Here is a 7659-nt window from a genome sequence, read left to right as displayed (position 1 = left end):
GATGGGCTTGGAGGACCCGGTGCGGGCCTGCCCGGGCCGGCGGCGATGTGGGCACGCGCCCCGCCACGTGGCAGAACGAGGTTGGGCGGCGGTGGCGGGCGGACGTTGTCCGGCCCCGTCCGGACACGTCCGGCGGCTAGGGGATCTTTTTTTAGGGTTCAAAGAGAGGGGATCCGAGATTTGGAATGGGGGAGGTATATATAGGCATAGAGGGAGCTAGGAGAGTCCAAATGAGGTGCGGTTTTCGGCCACGCAATCGTGATCGAACGATCTAGATGATGGATCAGAGTTTGGTGGGTTTTGGGCCAAAAGAAGAGGGGTGTTGGGCTGCAACACACACGAGGCCTTTTCGGTCCCTCGGTTAACCGTTGGAGTATCAAACGAAGTCCAAATGATACGAAACTTGACAGGCGGTCTACCGGTAGTAAACCAAGGAGATGTTTAATCCAGAAATGTTTAATCCCCACACACGAAAGAAAGTTAGAAATGACCACCGAAGGAGAACGAAGCGCCGATATGCAAAACGGACAACGGGGAAAATGCTCGAATGCATGAGATGAACACGTATGCAAATGCATTGCACATGATGACATGATATGAGATGCATGACATCGATAACAACACACAAAGACAAAGACCCGAACCCGAGAAAATCAAATAACTTAACGCCGAAAACGGCAAGAGTCGGAGTACAAATTGGGAAAGTTATATCCGGGGCGTTACAGCGGCGCTCTCCTACTGCTGGTAATACTGCTGCCTGTTTCAGCTAACGCGTCGAGTAAAGTAAGATACACACCCGAGTCCTCTCTCAATTTGCTTTCTTTCCTGATATCTGTTTTTTGTTGAGAACTTATGCGACAAAATGAATTTGAGCTCTACATCGTGTATATGGGGGAGAAGAAGCATGATGACCCATCCATGGTCACCGTGTCTCACCGTGACATGCTAACCTCTGTTTTTGGGAGGTACGGTAACTAGCTACCAATTCATTTTGTTCAAAACAAAAACAATGAGGAGTTCATGTTGCATCGTCGACGTATTAGTCGTGATTTGCTCACCCTCATTTTACTTGACAACAGCAAGGATGAAGCCTTGAGGTCGATAGTTTACAGTTACAAGCATGGATTTTCTGGTTTTGCGGCGATGCTCACCGAGTCTCAGGCTGAGACAATCGCAAGTAAGTGATTGTCAGTCCTATAGGCTCCTACCTATCATCGTATCTACTTGCATGACTGACAAGAACTAATCAACATATTTTGGGTGTAGAATTCCCAGAAGTTGTCACTGTGAAGCCTAACACTTATCACGAAACGCACACAACTCGGAGCTGGGACTTTCTTGGCCTTGACCATAACCAACCAAGACAACAACCGGGCCTACTCAGAAAAGCAAAGTATGGTGAAGATGTCATCGTGGGTGTGATCGATACAGGTTTGCAGTCCGACCCCTCAAGCTTAAATCCTGAATATGAGAAACTCCGATACCGAATCAATTGATTACCATGCTTATTTATAGGCATATGGCCTGAATCACGAAGCTTTGATGACAATGGGTATGGCCCTGTGCCGGCACGGTGGAAAGGGAAATGCCAGACTGGTCAGGATTTCAACACCACAAGTTGCAACAAAAAGATCATCGGTGCGCGGTGGTATGGGCGTGGAATCAGTGACGAGGTGCTAAACAGAAACTATAAGTCGCCTAGGGACATTGAAGGCCATGGCACACACGTCGCGTCGACCATCGCCGGCAGGGAAGTGCAGGGTGTGAGCTACGGAGGCCTAGGCATGGGCGTGGCACGCGGCGGGGCGCCACGTGCGCGGCTCAGTATCTACAAGGTGTGTTGGTTGGGTGGGAGTTGCCCTGAAGCAGCGGTCCTCGCGGCTATCGATGATGCTATGCATGACGGTGTGGACGTCTTGTCGCTCTCGATTGCTGGGGCTGGTCACGAGTTTTCTGGGACGCTGCATGCTGTGCAAAGAGGGATCTCTATCGTGTTCGCCGGAGGGAATGATGGCCCTGTGCCACAAACGGTGGCTAATGCCCTACCGTTGGTTACGACGGTGGCCGCTAGCACAATTGACCGGTCTTTCCCGACCTTGATATCGCTCGGAAACAAAGAAAAGCTTGTGGTACGTGCATGCTACAAACAAACATTCTCCAAGTATTTATTTGGTCTGAGGAAATGATAGATCCGGGGCTATAAAATTGGTTTTATAGTTTTTGATAAATTAACTTGATTCGTCTCAGAGCGTGGAAACAAACAAAAAGTACATTTAGCTCGTCCCTGAAGCCAGCTTTCCCTGATTCCTTTAATTACTTATTAATGTGTGCTTGATTCGAAATACAGGGGCAATCTCTTCACAACAATGCATCTGTGATCAGCGGCAACTTTAAAGACCTTGTTTATGCCGGGAGGTAATGAAATAAAACTTCTGTAGTTATGCATCTGTAATCACTTGACCCATTTGTTGTAGTTGTCCACTTTTGTAACCACGATTCAGTGTTTTATCAACTATACTGAATTACAACTTCTGCGCAGCTGTGACACGGAGTCGTCACTGGCATTGAGCAACGTCACCGGTAAAATCGTCCTATGCTATCAACCCGTGGCGGCGAGAAGCATGCCACCTCGACAAGCACTTCCCATAGCCATCAATCTCACCACCATGGCTGGCGCCATGTGCCTCATATTTGCACAGTACACTACTAACCTCCTCGACTTCCTGCCTTTGTGTAGGGGCGTTATGCCCTATGTAGTGGTGGATTTTGAGATCGCACAACGAATTGCCTCCTATTGGAGTTGGGACAAAGGGTGAGTGCATGTCGTGTTGTCTGAAACAGACTTGAATGCGTTTTCTTCTTCTCCGGAAACTCATGCCAGTCATGTGTCATGCTAGGAATGCTGTGCTGAAGGTGTCACCTACCATGACCGTTGTCAGAAAAGGGGTGTTGGTGCCGAGGGTCGCCTCATTCTCGTCGAGAGGTCCAAGCATGTTGTTCCCTAGCATACTCAAGGTATATATCATTCTCAATTTCTTAACTTGAGACAATTGTTGCCATTGTCTTGTTTGTTACCTAGCCTTCCTAATTTTTCTTAACTTATGACTTCTTAACTAATTCTCAATACACATGTTTGAACAGCCCGACATTGCTGCACCTGGCGTCAGCATCTAGGCAGCGGACCGCGACTCCTGCGTGTTCAAATCCGGGACATCCATGGCGTGCCCGCATGTCTCCGCTGTGACCGCACTGCTCAAGTCGGTTCACCCTGGCTGGTCACCTGCCTTGATCAAGTCTGCCATCGTCACCACAGGTGTGAACATTGAAATACAAAAAATACATGAAAACAATTCGTCAAAATATAAAACTGATTTGATTGTTTCTTGTCTTGGTTGCAGCATCTGTGACTGATTGTTTTGACATGCCAATCCAAGCAGAAGCGGTCCCAAGGAAACTAGCTGACCCCTTCGACTTTGGTGGTGGACACATAGACACAGATAGAGCTGTTGACCCTGGCTTGGTTTATGACGTGGATGCAAGAGAGTACAACAAGTTTTTGAACTGCACTCTTGGATATTTAGATGGTTGTGAGTCCTACTACCTCAATCTCAACCTCCCGTCAATTGTCGTGCCGGACCTCAAGGACCATGTCATGCTTCGGCACACTGTGACTAACGTTGGGCCAGCGGAAGCAACATATCATTTAGTGGTTGAAGCTCCAGCAGGGATAGATGTGTCGGTAGAACCATCTGTGATTACTTTCACCAAAGGAAGCAGTAGAAGCGCAACATTTATGGTGACATTCACCACAAGTCAGAGAGTGCAAGGAGGATACACTTTCGGGAGCTTGACATGGTCAGACGGAAGTACCCACTCAGTTCGAATTCCGGTTGTTGTAAGGACTGTGATACAAGACTTTGTTGTGGATACCGCCTAAACTCGTATCTTGTTATTGTAAACCTTCTTTGTGTATTCATGTAGGCCGCATACAAAAATGTAGGAGAAACACACCGTATCCAATTTATACATCATAAAGAAATGTTAAATAGAAATAGTATGATTCTTCTTCGCAAAAGTTTGGTTTCTTCACAAACTTGTTCAAAAATTGCAGTTAATAAGAAATATCGGATCATATATATCATTGACATGAACTAGAGTAAGGGACAACCATGGATGTAAAGCTCACAAACCTTTCTTTCTTGATGAAAACTTTGTTGAACTGAAAGTGAAAAGAAATCAACACAACCGAAATTTCTTTGCTGGGAAAATATCACTGAATTCATAGATGGCTGCCAATGTCTAAAATGCTCGTGTAGTACACTGAAATTAACTTATGTTTATATTATTATCAGATTTTGCACAATTTTCTTTGTACTATCGTGATCATTATTCATCGGTATTGGCATCCAGACTTGAAGATCCTTATTTTTGCAGTTGCTCATTCCATTGTCCCAAACACCCATGTCCTTTGATTCTACTCCTCTAGACATGGTTCTTAGCCAGGTAAAAATAAATAAACACATGACAATTATGATAATACATTTATGCTTCACACTCATTTTCTACTGATGGATTATCCACCACAATCACCCCCGTCCCCTGAGGTCTCTTCTGATTTGAGTATTATTGACATTTATGTTCCATTTGCCTTCATGCTTACCTTCAGTGGCAGCATAAATGCATATAGCAATTTGGGAGTATTGAAAGTTTTTTCCCGCAACTGGCATGAGCATTGTCTTCTCATAAAGAAAAGAATGTACAAATTGGCATGCTTGTGAAAGAAAAGAAAAAAGACATGCCAGAACCCACAAAAATACTCTGCCTCATCAGCAGTTGAATTGTGCTTCACACATTAGAAACTGCTCGTATCAGTTAGGATTTGGCTCACAAATTAACAACTGCCCAAGTTCGACACGACTGCCCTGAAAACAACCCATCGGGCCCCAGCAGATCAAATTTAGCAATCAAGGCGAGGTCGCTAAGCCCAGTGTGACAACGGTATGATAAGGTCAGGCGTGTCGATTTGCGGGCCACCTTTTTCCAGAAAGAAAGTTGAAACTTCCGGTCAGGGCCGGCCCTGGGCCAGGGCAGCAGGGGCGACGGCCCGGGCCTAGCCAAACTAGGGGCCCCGACCCGTGCTGCAGTGTGTGTATAGTAGATGGGACTGGTCTAGCAGGTGGCCGTTGGCCCGCTAGCGCTCCGCGGTGGCCGGCCAAAAAATGAAATATTTTCTCTCCCTAATCCATATTAGGCAAAGTGAACAGGTATGGACATGTGTGAACAAGATAAATAATTGCAAAGTATTCACGTGAATATATGTGAACCCATTTAATTTGTGTTTTTAAATTTTAAAAAACCATAACTTTCGAGCAGCGCATCGAAATTAAGATCCGTTTTCACTGTTGGAACCCTCACGGCGTGCTCTTCAAAACTAGATCCAGCATGGGTATGTTTTGACGGAATTTTTTTGTGTAATTTTGTCCATGTTTTGTGTAACTGGCTAGTCGTCGATGTGCAACTACCTTAGAGATGTGCAACTTTTCTCCTACACTGTAGACATGCAATTTTCCTTTATGGTACCTCCAGCCCCAAACTGCCTCCTTCCAGTGAGATGTGCAACTTCGTATGTTGCCCAGGCCAACTTCATAGTAGTTGATGTGCAACTTTCCCCCGCCCGTGGATGTGCTTCACTGTTTGCTGCATCGGCCAACATACTAACAGTGGATGTGCAACTTCGAATACTGCAACGGCCAACTATCTAACAGTGATGTGCACTTTCTCTCATACCCCCATGGATGTGTAGTTTCCCTACTATCACCCGGCCCAAACCACCCCTGCTAGTGAGATTTGTAACTTTAGCACTCTGTTTATATGCAACTTTTCATTACCCTCATGAATGTCAATTTTTCACCATTCAACTATCTCTGCCTATGAGATGTGCAACTTCGTATGTTTCCCTGGCCAACCACCTAGCAGACTATGTGCAACTCTGTTTGTTGCCCCCGCCAACTGAAAGTACATGTCCACAAATAGGGAGGGGAAGGAGTTGCACAATGACTAATAGACAGTTGGATTGAATAATAGACTAAGTTGCACATATTGCTTGCAAGGGTAGGGGGTAGGGTGTGCCAACAGTAAACGAACTACACATCCACATGTAGAGAGGAGGGTTGCACATCGACTACTAGGTAATTGGTCGAGACGGTAGACTAGTTGCACATCAATGTTGTCATAGTTGCTAGATAGCAATCTCATAGGAAGTTGAATCATGCAGATCTAAAAATTGGTTTCCGAAAAAGTTGCACGATGTTGCACTAAAGTTGCACAATACAGTACTAAAGTTGCACCATATAGCATCAAAGTTGGCATAAAAACATTTCGTCGAAACATACCCATGCAGGATCTAGTTTGAAAGATCTTGTCATGAGGAATCCAATGGTGAAGATGGATCTGAATTCGGTGCGTGGTTTGAAACACATGACTTTTTAAAAATTTGAAAACAGAAATAAATATGCGTGGATCTATTTTTTCTTCACATGTGACAAGTCTGACCGCATTTAATGCCAGTAATCACATGCACTAGCAGACAAAACATATACACATGCATGCGATAGAGCGGCCACTTGATTTCTCCAACTAGCGCGCGCACACGTTTTAGATTTCAGGTAGTAGATGATATAGGCCCTGATGAATTCGTGAATGAAAATAAAAAAGAAAAGTCTGTAGGCTGAGAGGCCCATCATCCAACTTCCAACAAAAGCCCAATTGCCAAGAGGCCCGAAGAAGGTACGCATGCACATCGGCGAGGCGGCGATTCCTCATCAGTCTCCACGCCGGTTCGTTTTCTCGCTCACCTCGCAGATCGGGCCGTCGGATGCTTGCAGGAAAGGAAGGTAATTACATCTAGATAAATTTCTCTTTTCTTTGTCCTCAATCTAATCTAGCTAGTGATTAATCTATATTCTTCCTTCTACAACAGTATAGAGGCGTTGGAGACTTGGAGTGGAGTTCGTGTGTTGCCGACTTGCTCCTTGATACGTCTCCAACGTATCTATAATTTTTGTTTGTTCCATGCTATTATATTATCTGTTTCAGATGTTTAATGGGCTTTAATATATCTTTTTATATTATTTTTGGAATAACCTATTAACCAAAGGCCCAGTGCAAATTGCTGTTTTTTGCCTATTTCAATGTTTAGCAGAAAAGGAATATCAAACGGAATCCAAACGGAATGAAACATTCAGAAGAGTTATTTTTGGAACAAATGTGATCCAGGATACTTGGAGTGGACATCAAGAAAGAAGCGAGGAGGCCACGAGGCAGGAGGGCGCGCCCAGGGGGGTAGGCGTGCCTCCCACCCTCGTGGGCCCCTCGCAGCTCCACCGACGTACTTTTACCTCCTATATATACCTATATACCCCAAAAATATTCAGGAGCACCACGAAACCCTATTTTCACCGCGACAACCTTCTGTACCCGTGAGATCCCATCTTCGGGCCTTTTTGGGCGCTCTGTCGGAGGGGGAATCGATCACGGAGGGCTTCTACATCAACACCATAGCCTCTCCGATGATGTGTGAATAGTTTACCACAGACCTTCGGGTCCATAGTTATTAGCTAGATGGCTTCTTCTCTCTCTTTGGATCTCAATACAAAGTTC

General features: G+C 45.3%; 1 pseudogene; it reads left to right on the top strand.

The window, feature by feature from the left end:
- The window catches only part of LOC119332538, a 27022-nt pseudogene extending 23085 nt beyond the window's left edge, over positions 1 to 3937 (top strand).
- The last annotated feature ends 3722 nt before the right edge of the window (positions 3938 to 7659 follow it).

Source organism: Triticum dicoccoides, chromosome 7A (assembly GCF_002162155.2).
Source record: "Triticum dicoccoides isolate Atlit2015 ecotype Zavitan chromosome 7A, WEW_v2.0, whole genome shotgun sequence".
NCBI lineage: Eukaryota > Viridiplantae > Streptophyta > Magnoliopsida > Poales > Poaceae > Triticum > Triticum dicoccoides.
The sequence above is the reverse complement of the archived record's forward strand: the minus strand, read 5'-3'. Positions and strand labels throughout refer to the sequence as shown.